General features: G+C 41.2%; 1 pseudogene; it reads right to left on the reverse strand.

Annotated features, from left to right (window-relative positions):
- Nucleotides 1-7,070: 7,070 nt before the first annotated feature.
- On the reverse strand, nt 7,071-25,135 carry LOC148022632 (large ribosomal subunit protein uL30 pseudogene; annotated as a pseudogene).
- Between the last annotated feature and the right edge of the window lie 264 nt (nt 25,136-25,399).

Below are 25,399 nucleotides of genomic sequence, written 5' to 3' on the forward strand. Positions count from 1 at the left end.
GATGCAATATACTGTCTATCAAGTGCCTCTGACTCCCTGCAGTCCAATAAGTATGATGACTAAGTTCAGTCCGTAACAGTTTATGACAGTTTTCTGCACTAAATTGCAGAAAAAACCAGGGTATTTCAGCCCACTGACACCCCAAAACAACCCTCAAACAAGTGGTCTCAACTGTAGATATAACTGTCAATACATAAGCTATGTGTTTGCTTCAGCTTAAGCTTATGTAACCTCACTGCCAGGGTATATACATGCAGTCTGAAAACTGTAAACTGTGAGTAACCAGCAGCAATTTCAAGTCCAAAACTGAGTGTGTCAACAAATTCAGTTTCAGGTTGCAGTCAACCAGAATTCAACATACCAAGCTCCAAGCAGCTCCAAAATGTCTTTTGACCATGTCATACATTTACTTTGTAGTGGCAAGTTCAATACATGAGCATCTGAGTAGGCATAGACAACCTGTCTTCATTGACCAATGGCATAAACCTCATGAGCTGTTTGTAATTAACAAGGATAGTGTAACTGCATTTATTTCAGCTTCAAAATTCAGTTTTCAATGATGCTCATTGCTTGCTTCAATTCTCCATGCATTCAGCATGTATAGGCCAGTTCATATAGATGATGGAATCCCCAAGATGACCTGTATTGCTTCAGTAATGCACAATACTTGTCATTGACTGTGTATGACAGTTTTCAGCCTGTCATTGATTTTCATATCTGAGTATTCTGTCATTGACTGTGTATGATAGTTTTCAGCTTGTCATTGATTTTCAGATCTGAGTATTCTGAGCAACTGTGTATGACAGTTTTCAACCTGTCATTGATTTTCAGATCTGAGTATTCTGAGCAAAAGATCTCAACTCCAAGACATTTGATCCAATGTATACATGCTTTGACACATTCTTGTGCTCCAAAGATGCCTTCTGAGTGTAGTACAAGGCTCCTGTGTGTCAGTAATGACTGAATGCATGCTGTCCATTCATGTTTACATCAGTTCAAAAATGATTACAGGTCTGTGTCTATCACTCTAGCTCATAACAGAGCTCCCACACAAGCATTTACTCCTTGCACACTTCAAATACCTTCAATAGTGAGCATACATGCTCTATGAACCTTGTCCAGGTGCCCCACTGAAGATTGACAGGTTGCCGTCCACTCAGATCAGCAGGCGCAGATTTTCAGATATAGGTTGCTGTCCGTTCAGATCAGTAGGCACAGATTTTCAGATACAAGTTGCTGTCCATTCAGATAAGTAGGCGCAGATTTTCAGATACAGCCTGCTGATTTTCAGGAGGCAGTCCACGATTTTCAGAAGGCAGTCCACGCTGATTCCTTCCTTTGACTATGGCTTCATTTGCAAGTGTCCAGCTTCTTCCTCATTCCTTACTTCCATCTCCTTTGCACTGTAAGTTGTCATGCCCATTCTCCCACAGCCTCATGGATGAAGCTCTGATACCATGTTCAAAGAGTAGAGAGAGAGAAAGGGAAAGACTCTATATCCATGAGCCTTCAGGCTCTCAAGCTCATTCCTTCATTTCCACACACTATACTGAAAAGCACACACACACTACAAGATAAAGTGACCTAGTGTAAATGTAGACTAGACTGACTAACTCTAGTCAGGTCACTGACTGACTACTAACCCGACTTATTTAATGTAGTCACATGTAGACAACTGTACACACTAGCTGTCATAGATGTCGGTCATAGATGAAGACACGCTGACGGTGAGCTTGATTTCTAACAGAGGTTGGTGGTCTTGCGGTGACTTGGGCCACCCTAAACACTTTTGTTATGAAGCCTTGTGTCGTCCTGTATCCACTTGACACTTCGTGAGAGTATATGCAAATCACATGCATCAATTATGATGAGCAAATGCCACACAAAAAGATATTACTTCATCTAAATCCTATGTTGTTGACTGTGATGCATCTCATCGGCACTCATTAAAGACATTCCATGTATTAGTAGTAAGAGAGGTTTGTACAGTTGGGGGGAGCTTGCCCCTTTAACACTTAAGGACAAAAAGTTATGGTAAGATGGCCTTTGTTAAGTAGCTTATACAACATAGGGGCTATTCTATTTGTATGAGGTGGGGTGAGTTTGGGTGGTCGGGCGATTAGGGCTGTGTCGGTGAGGGGCTCCCATCAGGCTGGGCAGGAAAGATATTGGCCAAGACTCGAATGATGTAGTTCCTGGCCGCAGTTGTTTCAAGAATGCTTTTAAATAATTCATCAAATTCCCTCTTGTTTCTAGCTGCCATCTCCTCTTTCGAGTACCTGGTGCTCGAGCGTTTAGTGAAGGCCTATATGGCCGGGGTTGCCACCCCCGGGCATTCCCCCTGGCCTGGGAAGTTTTTGGCTTGTGTCCGGGGCAGTGTCACTTAGGGCCTCTTTTTGGTGTGTACCTCTTAAGGGTAGGCACATAGTGCTTTGGCGGAGGATCTTGTAACATATGCTCCCTCCAATGGCAGATAGCATCCCTGTAGGCCAGCTGCACTAGGTGCTCCATGACGGCTATTGTGAGGAAACTTGCAAAAAGTGATCCAAGGGTTAGGCCTTGAGGCAGGATGAAATTATTCGCATGATAGGGATTAACCAGTAGATCATCAAGTGCATAGTAGTCATTGTAGAGGGACCGCCCCCGTGATAATATTCGTCTTGCTTTGAATGCGAGGCGTATTCTAGCGAGTAGTAGATCTTTGCTCACCCCAAGTCACACGGATTGGTTGTGATGAACTAGGGTAGAACTTGTTTCCGGAAGGGGAGATCGGAAGTGGAGGGAGAGCCCATAGAAAGGGACGATGCCCTGTGTACACCCTCAAAGGTGTTAGTCAAGGCTTCCCATGGTGGTCATGAGGAATATCTCCCCTTTACCTAGAGGCAAGAATGGTCACATGGCTTCTAGACATGTGGTGAGAGGAGGACCCTAGGAGCTTAGCGTGTCAAACCCAAACTTTTCTCTCTATGCTTGACTATCGTTGCTTGTGTGTGAGCTTGGTTGGGTATTATTTATTCACAGTCATAAAACACATTGTTCATTTATGTATAATTTATGCATCCATGCTGCTTCGCAAGGATAAAAACTAGTTGTAGAATTCAGTATTATACTGGAGTGTGGCACATGCATTCAGTACTCCTGGCAGCTTACTCAATAACAATAGATATTTTACAACATCGAGTAGCATGGTACCTTGTCCAAGCCTACTTGCAACATGTAGTTCCTCCTCAGTGAGAACCTTTTCAATTAGAGAGTTTTCTTGGCTAGTTTGGACTAAGTCCATACCCCGAATGGCAGTCAGGACTCGAAAGGAAGTTGGCACCACATAGGTTGGGTCTCTTTGAGACCGTCTTTTGGCCCCGTCTTTTGGCCAACCGCTCGTATGAGACTATCATAGTCTGGGCTCCCAGTTTGGCCATTGTAACATGATTTTCAAACCAACATTTTTTGAATTGACTTCGACCCTCTAATTGTCACTTTAGTTTCTCTATCTCTAAGAGATTTGGTTGGCAGAGCACATAATTGAATGTCACAGTTACGTGTAGTTCGTCGGCTTCCTCCTTAGAGATGAGTCACATGTGTTCATGCAGGAGCTTGTCATAGTGCTCGTGAATATGTTCTTGCTCTTTCCAGGATAGGGAAAATGGCAAGTATTCTTCAAGATGCTCCCTAGGGAATGCGCCCATGTCTACAAGGATGTAGACACGTGCAAACACTTTGAGCTTAGCATCCAACTCAGTTAAGCATTTTGTGACACTTATATGTTCAATGAGGGCTTGCTCGGTTGCTATCCCATGCAAGGTTCTAGGAGTTTCCCTAGGCTTTAGCATAGATGGGGGCTCAAGTCTAGATGAGCAAGATTGGTCAACTCTAGGATTGCTTATTTCCTCGGGGTTTCCATGTTTCTCTTGAGGCTTTGTTGTTACTATGTCATGGTTCTCCTTGGATGTGACTTGTATATATTTGTCACCTTGTTGTGATAGTGTTGTATCCACTCTTGATTGGTCAATGCAAGTTCTGTTGTCAATAGATTGAGTGTTGCAAGCAACCATTGATGGTGATGGTTGCTTTGACTTATTAGAACACATGGATGTTTTTGGGTTTCATTGCTATTAGGGGAGATGAAAATGGGTTCCTTAATAGGTGGACTCGATGCTTTATTCCCAAGTTCTTCCGTGCTCTCTTTCTCAATCTTCTAGGTGTCCACAACCACTTGTAACTGCCATTATGTTCGTTGTGTTCTCCTCTTGTTCATGGGACAATGAAGGTGTCTTTCTTATAGACTCATGACCCTGAACTAGGTCAACCGCCATTGATGTGCTTGCTTGGGCCTTAGCACTCTATTTCTCTTGTGTGTTCTCATGGGACTTAGTTGTGATGTGCTGAACAGCCTTGCTAGGTTGATTGGTCAGATGCACCATCTTGTGGGCCACATCTTCGAGAGGTTTCTTCTCAAGCGTAGACTTTAGGTGCTTCGTCAGTACTGGAGGTATCAAGGATGTTGGTTGGGACACCTCTTCCACTGATGAATGGCTTAGGATGCATTTCGCAAGGGGCATCATGATGGCCAAAGGCTGTGAAGACTATTGTGATTCGTGATTGGAAGTAGTAATGACTAGTTCAGTGGACTAGCCACTATTGGTAGGCTACAGTGTCAAGTCCTTAAGCAGATGAAAAGTGGACGTGTCTTTTGTTTCCCTTTGCACATTCACCTATGCAGATTGACAAGCTAGTCACAATCGATTGCACAAGCATATCCTCATGTTGAGTGCTAAGGGTGGTGTCATGTCCCGCATTTTGGACATTTGGAAGCTCAGATGGAGATAGAGATTGGGATTAAGTAGCTGCACTTGATGACTGTTGTTGTGCTTCATGTGTCCATTTAGGGAAAGAGGGTGTAGGAGACTTGGGACTCCATGGCTTTGAAACTGGCTGGACGATTTGCTCGTGGCTGTTAAATGATTCTACCATTTTCTTTGTTAAGAAATTAGCCTTGCCATGAGTAATATTGTGCCTATGATGCTCGTTATCTTCTTGGAAAATCAAAAGCTCCTCCTTGGACACTAGTGGCTTTTGTGCACACTCGACAGGTACATATGATATTCGCTTGCTAAGCACACTAGGCTGAGGATCTACTTGTCATCGAATAGTCCCATTTAGTTTCTTGATTTTCGTGAGAGGCTCAATCACTCCAACCTTATTGAGTAAAGACTTGGATTGCCATCTAGATTTCCTCCTTCGCTTCTTTACTTTTGACACAATCTGGCCTTCAGCTAATAGAAGTGAATTACTAGGGGAATTTGGTACCCATATCCATCGGTTACCTGCGTAATACCCTTGAACACATAGCAATGCTTTGGATATCCATCACGGCATTGTGCTGGCTCTCCATCGATGCCTTCGTCTATGAGTCTTGGGCTTCTTTTGTGGTCTTCTACGATATTTGTAAGTCCAAAGGTAGTCCTTGGCATTGTCTCCTGACCTTCTTATTTCAAGCACAGCCCTGATCACTGGTTCTTTCTGTTCGACATGCACTTGTATCAACTCTTTCAACAAGTCCTTGCTCTCGTTAGTAGGCTTGCCTGTTATGTTAGCATCTTCCTTGCCTTTCCCTTGAGGTTCAATGAGGTCACCCTTGCTAAAGATTGTGAATATCCTCACACTAGGTAGTGTCAAGTGTATCATCGATGCTACATAATCAGCCTCACACTTTGTCTCCCTTTTGAAGGGTCTTTCTGAGAGGGTTTCTTTTCAACAATTAGTACTATTTGGAGAAAAATGGAAGAGGATAGGCATGCCTTCAGTTTCAATAGTTATAAGGATTTTGCATTTCCCTATAAGTGCTTGTGAGTGTCCCCCATAAGGACTAAGAGTTGCATTAGTCGGTGTGAGCTCTGGTTGGCCTAGTAGGGTCCATGCATCATAGGTCAAGACATTAAAATCAGCTCCTTCATCAATGAGAGCATCGACATGGTGCTCTCTTTCCGTGTTGAGTTTGACCCTAAGATAAGCACGCGGTACTATATCTTCATCTTCCAGGTCTTGACTAATAATTTTAAGCCTTCTCAAAAATGCCCTTGAGTCCCCAACTACACAATTAGATGTGGATTCTCCATTGATGTCTTGGATCGTCTGTGCAGTGCTATTTAAGGTGCATCTATTGTCAGGACTGTCATATCTAGTCATCCTCACAGTTTTACCTTGATGTTGTTACTTTCCACTTTGACTAGATGCAGTTCGAATGCAACACATACTTGTTTTTGCGGTGTGGCCCTTTTGCCCTTGTTGGCTAGATTGGCCCATTGAGGCTCTAGGGTCTCTATTTGTCTTTGTTCAGATATGGGATTTTGATTGCTCTTTTGCAAGTGAGAATCCATGCTTGTGTAGAGCCATTACTACACTAGGATCTAATTTGGAGAACATGTCACGGCACACATTTTCCCTCCAACCTACTTGGGGGAAGGTGCAGAGGGGGCATAGCCCCCTCTGCGTGGGGGTCTGGGCGGGCACCCCCCCGGTCCCAGGGCCGTTATGCTAAATACCATACACAATTTGAAGGACCCTTCGTAGCCAAATTTTGAACTACTTGCTCTAGATTTCAGCCTAGTGATAGATCTATGATATGCTTTCTGCTTTATGTAGTCTCTAGGTCAATTTCAAGGTCTACAAGTTCAAAATTTGACCAAATCCAACTTTGACCTAACAGGTTCAAATTACAGGGGGCCGAATGCCCGATTCAGCCCATCCGAGGCCGAGGGCTGAGTTAGACGGGCCGAATCCAAGCAGTTCGAAGGGTGAATTCAGCTAGTTCAAGGGAAATTTTCCATGTTTCATGCATCTCCTCCTTCAATGTAGTGATTTCACTTCTTCTTTAATAAGCCCCCTTAGTGGTGCACTTAACTTGAATGGCCATAGAAAATTATTTGCTTACTTGAAGCAGGGACCAACGACATAAACTTCATGTATAAGATCCTCAATACATATAATGCCATACTTGCCAAGTTCCTGCTCAATGATAGTGTTGTCTTATCAAGGCAATACATATAATGCCATACTTGCCAAGTTCCTGCTCAATGATAGTGTTGTCTTATCAAGGCAATACATATAATGCCATACTTGCCAAGTTCCTGCTCAATGATAGTGTTGTCTTATCAAGGCAACTTTTCATTTTTCTAGCTTTTGAAATCCTCTTTTGTAGATAAGCTCTTGCACACTTTTTAAGTTTGGGTATCCATAAGTGAGATATGGTTCTACGCATCGAAGCATCTCCCTTTAACTTTTAGAAACACACCATTAAAATTTTGTCTAAGTCGTAAAAGCCACGATATCTTCCTAGTCTTCGAGTGCATATCATTAATACCCATGATTTGAATTGTAAACAGTAGCTTGGGTTTAGGATCCAAGTAAAAACCACCCTTCCACTTGGCTTCATGTTTCAATCTAAAAAGATCATCCTCCTACTCCTGATATTCTTTAATGTACTACTCATCTCACTTAAAGATCACCTTCCTAATTGCTATATTATTTTGTCTCACTTCTTAAGCCTATTTCTTTCTTGCAAGAGCCCATTGTTCATCTCGCTTCTGCTTCTTCCTGCATAGTAACAACTTGTAGCAAGGGCTACGCGACTCAATCCAAGACTGCTAAGCCACCGATAAAGAAACCCATGGCCACGTCTTAGGAGGGGGGTCATGATTCATCACAGTACCTTGCTCAAACAAAACAACAAAAACCCACCCAAAACACAACAAAAACTAGATATCCTACCCTCAAATGGGTGCCTAAGTACAAAGGCCCACCTCCTAGCAGCCAACACACACAACCTCACAATGTTAGAAACTCACACCTAAGAGCTAGGAGGTTGTAGAATAGGTGATATAGGCAAAGACAAACGGTCAAGCTGTGATGGGTTCCCAAAGCCTTGTTGCAAGTGCAAGGCTATGATGAGTGCAATGCCTAGATATGGGTGACTAAAGGCAAAACTGTCAAGGGCACTACTCAAGTGCCACCCTCAAACCCATCTACACAAGATCGAACAACAAAGGTAAGGAAGCAATGCCCCAAGAGACCCTCATACCCAAGCATTTAGAGCCCTGAGTTACTAAATTGATAGAGCCCAAGATCACTAAGCTACCAACACTACAACAAGTCCATCGACCAAAACTACACCAAACTCCCATTGACTGGCCCCCCCCAAGGAGCCTTGTGACCCAGCTACTTCTCAAGCTAAGTGTAACACATCCTCTGAGTCGCAAGCCCAACCCATGGTTCCTAAGGATGCCATTACTCCTAAGGACCTACCTGAGCATCGGCCACTAGAAGCTCCCTTATCTAGCCCATTTCAACCCTACCTACTAGTAGGTCTTAGGCCATCATACGAATGACAATCGATCCTCATGTTGGCTAAAGACCTAGCTAAAAACATAGGAGACAACTTGGTCACCTACATTAAGCACTTAGATGCCACTTTCACCCTACTTGCTACGAGCTATGAGCGCTAAGACCTAGGTCTACTTGATGCATCCTTAGAGTCATATGTCCACTCCTTACCATGCACTTGGGAGGAATACGAGTTCGTGATGGTAAAACCCTCATGGTTATAGAGGAATTGATCACCAATGCCGAGATATCTTGAGACCTAGCCCTTAAATAATTGTTGATCACCTCCTATAGCAAGAGCACAATCATTGCCACGAGCCAAGAAACTTCACAAGCTAGATGATAATGACTCATCCTTCTTACCCAAGTGATATGCTCTCCAACTCTAGTGGAAACAAGAAGGTTGCAAAATCATAACCAATATGTTGAGCAATGACACACCATTAAGACCTCCAAGTATGATCTCACTTACGTAGCTCTTACCTCTTTTAGGGTATTAGCCATCACTCGCAATCGATCATTGGAAGATCATGTCATGAGCCACCCTTACCAAGATCGAGTCCTTAATGAAGAAGAGCTACACATTGCTAGCATGATCAACTCTAGTGATCTTATCATTGATATCCTCACCTATATTAGACATGTAAACATCAGATCTCACAATATTGACCGCCATGCTTAGTTTGAATATAACCCACAATTCTACATCTGGATTTTGCAAGGTAATGTCTCGACCAAATGCACTTAAACCCCCTTAACCCTTCACTCTCTAATCCTAGTAAGGTTTCAAATCATTCCCAAGGGAGGGAGGGGGTAAGGTGGAAAGGAAACAAGCATAAAAATAAAACTAGAAAAGAAGAAAACAAACTTGCCTTAAACGTCAATCAATGTTTAAATGACAAGACTCAGAATGTGGGAAAAATTATTGTGGATATTTTTGAATTGTGTGGATTGCTTGAAGCAAAAATTTTACTCTATACTTAAGTATTTCACACTCTTAAGAGTTTTCATGTATGTTTATCTACCTCCTTGTGGAAGTTGACTCAAGAAAACTAATGGTGAGCTATGATATATGACAAGAACCTAAAATGGTAGGGCAAGATAAAGGTGGAAAGCTCCCGTTCATGGAGGAAGAGCAAGCAAAGTACGACTGGATGATAGAAATGAGGGGTTTCAGTTGGTTCACATTCAAGCATACCCTTAAACCTAGAAGATGCCATAACGGAGGAGCTAGTCGTAAAACAACTCATGGATCAATGTTGTTTGCAGAAGTATGTAGAGAAGGTTGGGCAAGCAATCGATTAAAGAAAGAGCACAAAATTTTTGAGGAGCTTTGATGTCAAAAGAAACTATGGCATGGTGACAATAAGAAGAGGAGAAGAAGCTTGCCAAGTAGAGGTGGAGTTGAGTCATGCGATGGTGGAGAAGGCCCTGGGTTTAGCCAATGGGACTAAGAAACGCCCAAGGAGGGATATGTATAACATGCTGGGGGTGAGCAAGGCTTCTATGCACACAATTGATGGGATAAACTTGGTAGATATCTCAAACCCTAAAATTAAAATATAGGCAAAGATGGTTCATGCCCTCTTCTCCAATCAAAGATACAACGCCCTTATGAACAAAATCAAGGTACCATTGCTAGGAAGTATTGCAACTAGATTCTCAGATGATGTGGATTGGAATACTTTCAGGTGCAAGACCATCAAAATCTTAACAAAAGCATTAGCCACAAGCACATCAATAGCAAGTAGGGAGTCCCAAGGTCAGCTAGGAAAAGGTTCTCCTCCAAGGCATCCACCATCAAGTTAAGTGGAGTACTGACAGCCATCATCCAAGAGGCCTTGAAGGACACAAAAGGAGATGAAGAGAAAGTAGGGGAGACCCCTGACCAATTGCCACACCTCAAGCAAGAGCAGTCTAGTGAGAGGACTATAAGTGATAGGGAAGAGCAAGAGACACAGTCATCGCTAGAGAGAGCCCATGGCACCAAACTAAGAAAACCCCATCAAAGCCACAAAAGGAAACAAAAGAAAGAATAACCAAGGAGGAACGGCTCGAGCTGAAGAGGGCCCAAAGAGAGTCCAAGAGAGCTGAATAGGAGAGAAGGGAGAAGGAAGTAGCTAGGTTGAAGAGAGTGGAAGAGGAGTCAATAAGTGTTGAAGAAGAGAGAAAAAGAAAAGCAAAGGAAGAGGTGAAAGAGTTGAGGAGAAAAGAAGTTGAAGACATTGCACCAAGGCCATGCACAGGTCAGTGGAAAAGACTTTTGGCATAGAAGAGCTAGCCATCATGAGTTCCCTGGGGGGAAGGAGAGCCAAGCAGCAGTGTCACAGCCTTAGAGGTTGAAGTTGTTCGATAGTATTAGGCAAGGGCAAGGCCCGAATGCACCCCCTCCCATCTATCTTCACATTCCACGCCATGACCACCTCGACTATCCAAGACATTGCAGCCGCCATGGACACTAGGAAGTTAATGTCCATGATACAATTTTTAGTAACAAATATGCAGAAGATAGCTCCAGATTTGGGAGTAGGGGTGTTGAGACCTAAAATGGGCCTGAAAATGGCTCTCTATCACTAGCTGGCAGATGTCGAAGACACACAAGACACCCTACATGGCATCGCGGCCAAGGGAGAGTCTCTTAAGGCTCACACTACACCAACCTAATATTGATCTTGCTTTTGTAATTGGACACAGTCCAACATTTGCCTTTCCCTACACCTTAGAGGGAGTTCCCATAACATATAGACATAATACCTCGTATCACATACACAGGAGAGGCAACCTCACAGTTAAAACACTGTAGCCCCATTCCAGCTCTCCTACATCAAGGGTATTCCCCAATATGCGTAGCCTCAACATATAAAACACAGGATACATAGTCCAGTATTTGATTCATCAAACGATCTAGGAGTTGGTATTTCCTCACTAAACTTATCCCAAGGAACGGCTCACCTAACCTTCAATAAAGGGCTTTCTCACACTCTTAGCATTGGTCAATGTTCAGCTAGCATACATGTGTTATGTATCCAGGAGATTATATCATTTGGCATGAAAAATACAAAAGTGTATGCTTATTGTATAAAAATATTTTATTTTAAAACAAATCAACAAAGTGGAGTGTAAAAATCATCCCTTCAATGATTTTCAATCTATGCGTTGTTGTTGCGTTGCTAGAGACTAGCATCGAGTTACCTCATGCTACTAGCCTCTTAATCTTAAACAAAAGATCATCCTATATGATGTGTAAAACCAAAAAACCAAACTTTACTTCATTTTTTGCACTTAAACACTTCCACAACCCTTCTCTCCCCCTACTGCTTATGTGTTGCATCGTTGCATATGTGTAGGGTTTTATTTTTTGTCATTTTCAATGTATAAAGCAAAAAAAACTCAGTAAAACATACAAACAAGGGTGAGATGAGGCTATACCTCATGCGTCAACCTTGCTAAACATTCACATACATTAGTCATATTTTTTTCTAATTATTTATCAGAAAAAAGCTAAAATTTTCAATTTTTCTCTATTTATTCATATTTATTTCTTCACAAATTATGAAAAATTAGAATTGTGAGCTCCCACTAATAAAAAACACTCAGTCCCATTTTTATATTCATTTTTATTCCATGGAAACTCAAAGCACTCACTAGAACCCCTAATTTTCATGATTTCTTCAAAAACCGCACTCTGCAGGTTTTGAAAAATTATTATGTCATTAAAATTTTTAGTTTTTTTTTAAATTTTAGAGATAATTCAGTATATGCAACCAATATCAATCATTTTCTTTAATTATCGTTCATCAAACAAATGAAAACAACACTTACTCCTAGAAACCCGCGTGTTTAAGGCGCATATCCCGAGATTGAGAGGCCGTTGATGCTTCCCTCTTACCATTGGACGTACGCTCCAGCCATGATCTATATCCTCCACCACTCCATCAGTATCATTTACTTCAAAATTATCATCACCCCCTCTCTTTTCTCTCTTTCATTAATGCATTTGAACATCCCACAAGAGGAGAGAGGAAGGAGGAGAGAGAAATACTAAAAATTAGATTTTCATTCCCTTCATCATATTACACATGGTAACCATCAAAATCTTGCCCTCTCTGCATAGATTAGGGATCTCGCCCTCTCTCTCTACATGATTAAGAATCCAAGAGACACAAAATCTCCCAAAAAATGGGGCATCAATAAAAAAACTCCCCCTCTCTACATCTCGACATGTTTTTGCATGTTTTCTTCATTTAGAGTTTCATTTCATTTCATTTATAAAATGTCCACTTCAAAAAAATCACTTTCACACTCCCGGAGAAGGGTTTTGAGCCGGTTTGGGGATGCAAACAGACTTCGATTAGTGACCTGACTCAATGGTTGGCTTCGTGATGTCAAAATCTATAAATCTGGGCCCCGTCGCACACATTTCGGCTCTCGAATCTAGTGGATGCTTTAGAACCGAGACTTGCATTGGATTCTTGATGTCAAAATGCACCTAGGAAAACTCTAACTTGACCATCCGCCACATTTGATTTTTCATGAAAATTGGCTCTTTAATGCCTCTCGGGCACTTTTCGGCTCCAAAAACGGGCTCCAACGCTTCAAGAATAGGTCCAAATTGGGTCCTAAAATCCAGCTCTCATTGGTGACCACGAGATAGGGTGACTGAGCCCGTCGAATCCCACAAATGAATCTGCACATGCATAATCTTAAAGAGAATCAAGCTGATACAAAATAGATACACAAGAAAAGACATCACAGCTGTCACCCTACCCCTTGTCAAAACCAAGGCATGAAATCCACGAGGAGTGGGCCTAGCATAATCTGACAAAAAGCCCAAAGTTAGTCATTAACCAATTGCTCCAACATGGCCAAGCTAAAAAGAACTATCAGAGAGTCAAACTAAAGTAGTGGTCTGAACTACCTATCTAATTGAGGACACCTCAACTAGGAGCTCCTCCTAGGCGAGGACTCCAATAGCCTAATCGAGAAATATTCTCTTTTAGCACATTGTCCTTTTAGGCCTTTATTTTCCATAGTCGGAGCATGTAAAAAGGAGGGAGCTAAGCGTAGTAACCCAAGGAGAACAAGGCATCAGCCTCAGCACCTGTCTCAGTATCCAAGAACCTACCAAGCCCTCGCAAGGTGACACTTAATCCTTTTCTAACACTCACTTTTATTTTTGCTTCAACCTTCCTTTTCTTTCCTTATTTTTATAGCTAGATGCCGCCCCCAGGAAGACTAGGCATCGGGTTTGACTTGTCCCCAGGAACCTACTAGGCCTTCGCAAGGCAATGAACAACTGCTCAAGGATTTTTCTTTCTTTTTCTATTTTTTAGAGGCGTTAGAACCCCTTTTTACACACCTCCATATATGTATTTTTTGATAGCTTCTGAACTTGTTCTTCTCATGATATTTAAGGGTAGGCTTCTCTAATTGCCTCACACTAATAGGAACTCCTAGAACACCCACCTAGTAGGTCAGCAAAATAAGATCACTAGAAGTGCCTTCTAAAATAGGTCTTTGAGTGCTTGACAACGTCCTTGCAAGAGCTAATAACTACTCAAACCTTCCACATACATACCTAACCTAAACCTGGGACTTCATGCCTTGATTACCGTCCCCCAACAAGAAAAGAAATCCCTCACAAGTACGCAGACACTTGTGTCATAAAAGGATGGTACTCGTAAAAGGAAAGATATCACTTGGATTGGGCAACAAGAAGCTTTGGTATAACAAAGTCTTCCCTAGGTCCCACGTAATCTATCTTGCATAGCACTAAAATAGAAAACTATAAAATGCGCCCGCACTAAATAGACAAATGGCCCTCTTGGCTTTAAATGGATAGGTCATTCTAATCCATGCAAGAATATCCAAACTAGATAGAGCTTCAAACCTAGACCCAGCTCAGGGTGGTCCCTATTGTCAAATGTAGCATTATGGCCTTTAGTCACATCCTCTTGGGAATCCATCAAAGCATGTCCACATGCAACTCCTAGCCCTTTATCTGGCACACCAACTACACATTTATAAATTTTGGGTCTCCAAACCCATCTCATATTCCTTTTCATATTCTTAGATTGCCTCATTTTACCAGATTGGTCTAATGGACTCAAAGCGGACTTATTGCTATATTCGTGTAAGTTACTCATGAATATATATGTGCATCACATGAGTTCAAAATAGGGTGGTATTTTTAAAATACCATTTTTATACATTTTTTACATACATAAGGGTGTCATATAAAGGGATTATTTACAGATTGAATAGAAAAGGTTTATGTTTTATTTAATAAAAAATCATAGATAAGGATTTTTATAAATAGGCCTTGAACACAGGTGATGTAGAGGATATACATATAGTAACTTTCCCGAGTTGCTATGGCTAGATGGCCTCACATCCTTATGACTTCCATTGAGCATAGGTGGACCTTGGGCATGCTGCATCTTCTTCATATGAGATGTCTTCCCTTTCCTTTGTCCACTCTACAACAACTGCTTAGCCATAGGAACCATGCTTTTACTAAAAGGAATAACATCTACTCGAAAGCATGATTCATCCTTAAATTGGAAAGGTCTCTCAAGAGCCTTACTAAGAGAAAAATTGGAATTACTCATTGGACACACATCCACACTCGTAGGCCCATTGGTTCTATCAATATGGCCATCTCAACAACCTCTGATGGAAGCATTACAAGCCTTGATGGGACTTTCTTGGCTTGGAATCTTTTTATCCCCAAGAGACATATTATCACTACTCGTCGAATTGCCATTTTTTGCTTGAAGATTTTGGCTACCAAGATTCCTTGCTAAGGTTATCTTGGTATTAGCAAATCAATTTTCTAATTGTAGAAAAGGCTGGATATTTGAATGCACTTGCAACGAGCGGGGGAAACTGCAAAAGTTATCCCAACATCTTAGAATTGTTGAACAGTGCGCGAGGGAGAAGAGGAACGGAGGAAGAGAGAGAAAAAGAGAGACACGAGACACAGAAAGTGGAACCCCAGAAGTGTGTCAACTGAGCACACATGATAGGAATATATAGAGGGGACCTGGGGCGTTATATATAGACAGACTATATATAGGGAACAAGAATATACTGCTCATAGTCAATTGCATGCCTCTTGGCCTCATTTAATGACTTAGGATCTTACATTCTCAATTGGACTTGCATGCTAATCTCTAAGCCACTCATTAATAGCTCACATAGCACATCACCTGGCAATGCAATAGACCTTCTTGACCAAAGCCTAAGAATATCGTCAAAAGCTTTAGCGTATTCTTTAGTACAAGGATAGGACTCTTGGCTAACTTGCATAAGCTGTCCTGAAACATGTCATAGGCATCTTCTTTTCATATTCATCTAAAAATCTATCACATAGCTCATCAAAGGATTTAATCAACCCTCTTGGGAGGCTCTAGTACCATTTCCTAGCTTCTCCCTTCAGGGTGCTAGAGAACACAAGCATCCAATGTGTGTCATCAAACCCACTTGCAAGGCATGTTAGACTGTATTCCTTTAAGTGCAACATCGGGTCCTAATTTACTAGCCCATGAAACTCTAAGATATCCCTATAAGGAGGAGGGCATTTCGTCCTCTCCTTTGGGATTAGCACTGAGTCATTAAAATCTTCATATTTGTCATGACTAGTTCTAACCTTTTAGGGTCTCTAACCTCCTCTGTTTCCACCTCTAATGGTGTAGGTAAGTTTAATACTACCCTTAACGTCCCTTTCTGCTAACTCATAAAGTGGTCTAGGGAGGCCTTTAGCTCTTAGCATGTCATTCTGATCCTTTCATAGAGGATCTTCCATATCTTGCCCCTTCCTAGGTAGTTCCATGATGGCTTTATCTAGGAGCTTCTACCCCTCATCAAAAGCAAACTTATCCTTAGCACTTAGGACCTGGGGACCGTGCCTTTTAAGCGACGGTTATACCTTTACATCTAGAGCTTCTAACATCCTTGTGATACCTAAAATTTTGGCACAATGCCCCACCACATGGGATGTTTCAGCCATAATTGCACTCCACTGTATTTCAAGTTTTTCCCATGTGGCACTACGGCTTTAGCATAATCACTTAATGATGCCATGACTGCCATAGCTTTCAACATACTTGTTCCATGCCCTCTAGGTTAATGGATGGTTATACATGATTTCTCTTGGGTAGAGACCACACGAAGGCGAACCTCAGCCCATGCCATCGCATTAGAGGACGTAGTAACCAGTAACTGGTTACTGTTCTCATCACCTAGATTATCTTCGATAGAGGACTCATGCTTTACCTAACTAACTAAGTCTATCAGTAAGTTTTGTATAGGGAAAGCCAAGGTTCTCCATCCTTGAACAAACCCCATTTTATGGTTAGCTTAGCACACTTCTAATGGAAATTATAAACTTAGGTCCCTTTACAACCTATATTCGAAATCCACCACTTATAGGAAACTCCCGACAGACGCACCACCTTTCGGGACCTAAAATGGGTCTGACACAACACTGGCTCTCTAGCACTATAGCTGAGCCATGAAGACACACAAGACACCCCACACGGCCTTGCGGCTAGGAGCATCTACTAAGGCTCCCACTACACCAAACCCTAATATAGATCTTGTGTTTGTAATAGGACACAGTCCAATGTTTGCCTTTCCCTACACCTCAGAGGGAGTTCCCATAACATATAGGCATACTACCTCATATCACATACACAAGAGAGGCAACTTCTCAGTTGAAACACTACGGCCCCATTGCAACTCTCCTACATCAAGGGAATTCCCCAAGATGCACTGCCCCAACATATAAAACACACGATACATAATCCACTCTTGGATTTATCGAATGATCTAGGAGTTTTTATTTCCTCGCTGAACTTATCCCAAGGAACCGCTCATCTAACCTTCAGCAAAGGGCTTCCTCACACTCTCAGCATTGGTTAATGTTCAACATAAAGGTGTTATGCATCCACCAAGAGATTATACAATGCGGCATGAAAAATAAAAAAGTGTACACTTATTGTGCACAAATACTTTATTTTAAAACAAATTAGCAAAGTGGAGTGTAAAAATCAGCCCTTCAATGATTTTCAATCTATGCATTGTCGTTGCGTTGCTAGAGACTAGCATCAAGTTACCTCGTGCTACTAGCCTCTTAACCTTAAACAAAAGATCATTCTATATGATGTGCAAAATCAAAATATCATACTTTCCTTCATTTTCCACACTTAAACACTTCCACAACACTTCTCTCCCCCTACCACTTATGTGTTGCATCATTGCATATGTGTAAGGTTTTATTTTTTGTCATTTTCAATGTATAAAATAATAAAAACTCACTAAAACATACAAACAAGGGTGAGATGAGGCTATACCTCATGCCTCAATCTTGCTAAACATTCACATACATTAATAATAATTTTTTAATTATTTATAGCAAAAAATCTAAAATTTTCTTTTTTCTCTATTTATTTCTTTAAAAAATATGGAAAAATCAGAATTGTGAGCTCCCACTCATCAAAATCACTCAGCCCCATTTTTATATTCATTTTTATTCCATGAAAATTCAAAACACTCACTAAAACCCCCAATTTTCATGATTTCTTCAAAAATTTCACTTTGCAAGTTTTACATGTTTTGTGTAAAAATTATTATGTCATCAAAATTTTTATTTTTTTCTTTCATTTCATAGATAATTCAATATATGCAACCAAGATCAATCATCATCAATCATTTCCTTCAATTATCTTTCATCAAACAAAGAAAAATAACACTTACTCATAGAAACCTATGTGTTCAAGGCGTGTATCCCGAGATTAAGAGGCCATTCACACTTCCCTCTTGTCGGTGATGCACTCTTCAGCCCTGATCTACATCCTCTACCACCCTATCAGCATCGTTCGCTTCAAAATCGTCGTCACCCCCTCTCTCTTCTCTCTTTCATTAATGCATATGAACATCCCACAAGAGGAAAGATAGAGGAAAGAGAAATACTAAAAATAAGATTTTCATTCCCTTCATCATATTACACATGGTTACCATCAAAATCTTGCCCTTTCTACGTAGATCAGGACATGTAGAGTTGGAAATTCCTTGAATAATCTCATAAGCCTCTAGAACCACCCTCTCATGACTCAGATGACAAAGATTAGCTTCTCACCATATTTATATAATTCAAAAAAAAGAGAGAGAAAAAGAAGAAGAAGAAGAAAAAAATAAATGAAAAAACAAAGAAAAAAGAAAATAAAAGAGGAGAAATCACAAGAAAAGCAATCAAATCACCTCATTGCACGTACGCTACATCCACTCACCAAGGGGTACTCAAGTTAGATGCATCTCGATGGCTTTGGTCGACCGGCTCCGCCCCTAATCCCTTAGCCCATTTTGATTTCCCACATCATGCTTAGGTCACATCAAGGGCAGGACATATTTAGGGAGGTCACATTCTCCTACAGTTTAGACCTATCCCCCTAGGCCACACTCACATCATGTTCTACTTTTTGTATTTCGGCTTGACGGTCCTTGTCAAAGGACATAAACCAACTATTTGGTCCCTAAAAACCCTAGATTCGAGAACCACCACTTGTTGGTGGCTCCTGATAAACGCACCACTAATGGGACCTAAAATGGGACGACAGTGGTTATGGTAGTAGCCGGTCCTCATGCATATGACAGACAACCCCACCACACGGCCTCGCGAGCCAGGAGTGTCTAAAACTCACTTTACACTAAATGCTTATGACGATTTTGCATTTGTATCCAATATGTAGTCCAACGTTCACCTTCCCTTCTCCTCAGAGAGAGATCCCATAACATATAGGCATAATGTCTCATAATACACACATAGGGAAGCACCTCAGCTGATTGTCCTGGCTCCAGTGCGAATCTCCTACACCTCGAGGATTGGCCCAAGATGCGTCGCTAATACATATAACATTCACACAAACTCCACTCTTTCATAATTCAGCGTTCCAGGAGATTTTGATTTGCCTCACAAAACTTTGCCCAACTGAAGCACTTGTCTAACCGACGACTTAGGTTTCCTGTCCTCTTAGTGTTTGTCAAACTTTATCAATCCATTGCAATGCATTCTAGGAGATACCACATGGCATGCTTGATGTAAGGTGTATGACGATTGTGCACAACCATTTTATAGCAATTAGATCGTCGCACAAACTTCCTCCCCCCCTCACCATTTAGGTGTTGCTGCAGTGCATAGGTGTAAATGGTTGTTTTGTATTATTTTTGTATGTAAAAAGTAATAAACACGTACTATAACACAAAGGAAGAGGCCAAAATGAGGCTTGACCTCATGCTTTAACCTTGTCAAACATTCACGTACAAAAATCTTATTTTTTCATATTTCTTTAGCGAGAAAATCCTAATTTTCTCTATTTTTTACTATTTTTTCATTTTTATTATTCATGAAAAGTAGGCATTTTCTAATTTATTTATGTTGACTTATTATTTTACTGAAAATTAACATTTTCTCTTAGTTTATTCCATTTCCACTCCTTTTTCCCAACTCAAAATCGAAAAAATCACTAATTTCCATTAAAAATGACATCTTACGGGCTTTAAAGAATTAATAACGGCTCTAAATCATTACAGGTTCTGCATTTCTGTAGTTACAACCCTCAAACATGATGTAAACAAGATTCAAAAAAAAATTCATCACATATGAACAACATTTAGACCATGAAACAACAAAAACAAGCAAATTTCTTCATAAAATTGGAGCATACTGCGTGTCTTGCGTATTGCGGGTTTTTAAATAATTATTACGGGCAGCCCACATACTGAACAATGACATTCTTCAGTGCTAAACCTCTTTCCTCAGCCTCCTCTTCATCTTGAAGCAATCCGATCACAATCGGACAAGCATTCTTCAGCCCCTCTTCTTCTTGATTTCTTGCACATGAATTGCCTCTATGCAGGAGAGAGAGGGAGGAGAGAGAAATATTGGTTTTTTATCTCTTTGCCCAGTGCATCATTCCTTGATCTGTTTATGGTGATGGAGGGCGAAGGATAGAAGCATTTAAGTGCCAAGAGGATTCTTCCTGCCTCCAACACCGATCAGAAAATCCATAAAGAATGGGAAAAAATGGGGTGCAAAAAACTGACGCCCCCTCCCCCTCCCCCACCCCAACGTTTCATTTCGTGAGCTTTTAAGCTCTTAATTAGAGCTTTAAGCTTAAAACCCCAATTATCTAGTTCATGCCTTTTGCTTTCACACTTCCGACAAATGGCTTTTGCTTCGCTTTTGAAGGGGCAAACGACATCGGATCTGTCGGACGGGTGGTTCTGTGACATCGTAATTTACAAAGCTGGGCCCCATCATGCTCTTCCCGGCTTCCAGATCCAGTAGTTGCTTCACGACCCCGAAGCTTGTGTTGATTAAATGGGGGATCAAACGACCTTGGAATGGAGATCCGAGACTTGCGTTGGATTCCTGACGTGTTTTGCATCTAGAAAAACTCCAGCTCGGCCATTTTCCACCGTTTGATTTCCATGAAAATAAGCACTAGCGCTTTAGGCACTTGTCGCTTAAAATCGTACTGATTGCCATCGCTGCGTTCGACGAAGTCTATTTTTCCCCTGATATTATTAATTTTTGGCTATTTTTAAGCACTTCTCGGCATAAAAAATCATCTGTCATGTACGAATTAGGTTCTCAAGTGTGGAACAATACCCAATCTTGCTTGACCCAGGTCCTAGTTTAAATAGCACAAGCACAATGCACCACATGGCAAGGTAGACACTCCCCCTAGGTAGCGCACTTCTTTTCTTTTCAGGTACAAACTAAGGCGGTAAACCATCAACTTCAGAGGCCTTGTCATCCACTCCAACCATTCTCAGTCTCCACCACCTCAAGATTTTGATCACTTTCTCTCAAAGGACTAATCCCCACGAGGCCCCATCATCATAGCGTTGTTATTGGTGATGCCATAGAACAATCGGTATCAGCGTGGTTATTGGCGTTGCTATTTGTGCTAGTATACCAACACAAATAACGATGCTGATAGCGTCACAAAGATGATGTTGATAACGACGCTTTGCGACGCTAATAGTGACGTGTGCAATTAAATTTGCGACGCTAATAGTGATGGTACAAAATAGTTTCAATAATGTGTACAATACTCGTGTAAATAAAGGCAAAGTGTACTTAAATCATAACACTAATACATGAAATAAATATATGATCGCATAATGAAAGCGACCGGTACAATCATGGCAAGATACTACCACTACATAGAAAATGTCTACACAGATCACCTGATCAGAAAAGAAGGGTATGTGAGCTCCAAGGATCCAAGGACGAGTTATAGATCCTTGCCATCTGAAACCTTGTCCCACCGCAAAGGATGGAACGGACTTTGCAAAAAAAGAAACAACTACACATCAGTCCACCATACAATAATGCATTCTAACTAACATAGTAACTACAGACAAGAAATATGAATGACTTACATGGCCGCCTCGTCCATACAATCAGTCAATCAATACAGTGAGCCCGCGCCTCTCTACATATCGAGTCTCAAGGCCGGTGGGATCGCGAGTTGTAATGGAGTGCTGCAAAGAAAACAAAATACAATTGTTAGAAACACGATTAATACAAAGGATATTGCAAAAAAATAATAAACAAGAAAACAAGAAAAAACAATAACAACAACTAGTACTACCACTACAATAACAACAAACAAGAAAAGAAGAAAAAACTACTACTACTACTACAAGAGAAACAACAACAACAACAAACAAGAAAACTAAACAACAATAAACAAGAAAAGAAAAAAAACTACTCCTACTACAACAACAACAAACAAGAAAACTACTATTACTACTACTAGTACTACTACTATAATCATGACTATGATGACTACGACCACGACTATGACTACCATAACAATAGCAAACAAGAAGAGAAGAAATTAAACAACTACTACTACTACTATCACTACCACTACCACTACTACTACTATGACTTCCATAGCAACAACAAAAAAGAAAATAATAAATTAAACAACAACTACCACTACCATTACCACTACCACCACCACTACAACGACTACCACAACAACAACAAACAAGAAAAAAAGAAAAGAAGAAATAAAACAACAACAATAATAACAACAACCTCTCCCTTCCTCTCTCTCTCCCTCCCTCCCTTCCTCCCTCCCTCTCCCTCTTTTTCTCTCTTTCCCTATTATGTTTAATGTTTTCTCCCTCTCTCTCTCATTCCTTCTTTCCTTTTCTCTCTTTCTCTCCCTCTATCAATACACATGTTTTTTAACAAAAACAAGTAAAAGAAAAGGAGAAAAAACAAAAACAAGGCAAGAAGGAACAATGCACTCACCACAAAGGCCCGAGGATGGATTATGCGGCTCCTCTTTGCGACGACGGCTCCTCTTCGTCCTTCGTACATTTCCTCCTCTTCTTTGTAAATGGCGGCGGTGGCGGTGATAAGATTTTCTTCTCCCTCTTTCTCTCTTTCTCTCCCTCTCCCTCTCAAATGCAAGATGGAGTTCACACTCCATTTCGCTCTCTCTTTCGTTCGTTCACGCAAACTAATGCGCTTCGATTTTGAGCCGTGTTTTTTCGTCTGAGCATCGTTGCTATTTGCATCGATGCAAATAGCGACACCCCTATTTTGCATCGAAAAGCGCCGTCGCTATGCCTCCGTATCCTTGTAGTGTTATAAGAGTTTTATTACACAACTTATTCAAAAGTGGTGGGAAAGGTTTCTTTGCAAGGGTCTTAGAAGGAACCCTTGAGTATGAAAGGATAGGTATGAAAGGACGTTTTGTAGATGAGATTCCTGTGAGATGTTGCATGATACAGTTTCCTGCATCTCCTCCTTCAATGTAGTGATTTCACTTCTTTAATAAGCCCCCTTAGTGGTGCACTTAACTTGAATGGCCATAGAGAATTATTTGCTTACTTGAAGCAGGGACCAACGACATAAACTTCATGTATAAGATCCTCAATACATATAATGCCATATTTGCCAAGTTCCTACTCAATGATAGTGTTGTCTTGTCAAGGCAACTTTTCGTTTTTCTAGCTTTTCAAATCCTCTTTTGTAGATAAGCTCTTGCACACTCTTTAAGTTTGGATATCCATAAGTGACATATGGTTCTACCCATCAAAGCATCTCCCTTTAACTTTCAGAAACACACAATTAAAAATTAGTCCAAGTCATAAAAGCCATGATATCTTCCTAGTCTTCGAGTGCATATCATTGATACCCATGATTTGAATTGTAAACATCAGCTTGGGTTTAGGATCCAAGTAAAAACCACCCTTCAACTTGGCTTCACGTTTCAATCTAAAAAGATCATCCTCCTACTCCTGATATTCTTTAATGTACTACTCATCTCACTTAAAGATCACCTTCCTATTTGCTATATTATTCTGCCTCACTTCCTAAGTCTATTTCTTTCTTGCAAGAGCCCATTGTTCATCTCACTTCTGCTTCTTCCTGCATAGTAACAACTTGTAGCAAGGGCTACGCGACTCAACCCAAGACTGCTAAGCCACTGATAAAGAAACCCATGGCCACATCTAAGGAGGGGGGTCATGACTCATCACAGTACCCTGCTCAAACAAAACAACAAAAACCCACCCAAAACACAACAAAGACTAGATATCCTACCCTCAAATGGGTGCCTAAGTACAAAGGCCCACCTCCTAGCAGCCGACACACACAACCTCGCAATGTTAGAAACTCACACCTAAGAGCTAGGAGGTTGTAGAATAGGTGATATAGGCAAAGACGAACGATCAAGCTGTGATGGGTTCCCAAAACCTTGTTGCAAGTGCAAGGCTATGATGGGTGCAATGCCTAGATATGGGTGCCTAAAGGCAAAACTATCAAGGGTACTACTCAAGTGCCACCCTCAAACCCATCTACACAAGATCGAACAACAAAGGTAAGGAAGCAATGCCCCAAGAGACCCTCATACCCAAGCATGTAGAGCCCTGAGTTACTAAATTGATAGAGCCCAAGATCACTAAGCTACCAACACTACAACAAGTCCATCGACCAAAACTACACCAAACTCCCAATAACTGGGCCCCCCCAAGGATCCTTGTGACCCAGCTAATTCTCAAACTGAGTGTAACACATCCTCTGAGTTGCAAGCCCAACCCATGGTTCTTAAGGATGCCATTACTCCTAAGGACCTACCTGAGCATCGGCCCCACTAGAAGCTCCCTTGTCTAGCCCATTTCAACCCTACCTACTAGTAGGTCTTAGGCCATCATACGAATGACAATTGATCCTCATGTTGGCTAAAGACCTAGCTAAAAGCACAGGAGACAACTTGGTCACCTACATTAAGCACTTAGATGCCACTTTCACCCTACTTGCTACGAGCTATGAGTGCTAAGACCTAGGTCTACTTGATGCATCCTTAGAGTCAGATGTCCAATCCTTACCATGCACTTGGGAGGAATACGAGTTCGTGATGGTAAAAACCCTCATGGTCGTAGAGGAATTGATCACCAATGCCGAGATATCTCGAGACCTAGCCCTTAAATAATGGTTGATCACCTCCTATAGCAAGAGCACAGTCATTGCCACAAGCCAAGAAACTTCACAAGCTAGATGATAATGACTCATTCTTCTTACGCAAGTGATATTCTCTCCGACTCTAGTGGAAACAAGAAGATTGCCAAATCATAACCAATATGCTGAGCAATGACACACCATTAAGACCTCCAAGTATGATCTCACTTACGTAGCTCTTACCTCTTTTAGGGTATTAGCCATCACTCGCAATCGATCATTGGAAGATCATGTCATGAGCCACCCATACCAAGATCGAGTCCTTCATGAAGAAGAGCTACACATTGCTAGCATGATCAACTCTAGTGATCTTATAATTGATATCCTCACCTATATTAGACATGTAAACATCAGATCTCACAATATTGACCACCATGCTTAGTTTGAATATAACCCACAATTTTATGTTTGGATTTTGCAAGGTAATGTCTCGACCACACGCACTTAAACCCCCTTAACCCTTCACTC

This window comes from Lygodium microphyllum, chromosome 16 (genome assembly GCF_053477565.2).
Source record: "Lygodium microphyllum isolate KBCC chromosome 16, Lygodium_microphyllum_v1.1.10, whole genome shotgun sequence".
Taxonomy (NCBI): Eukaryota; Viridiplantae; Streptophyta; class Polypodiopsida; order Schizaeales; family Lygodiaceae; genus Lygodium; species Lygodium microphyllum.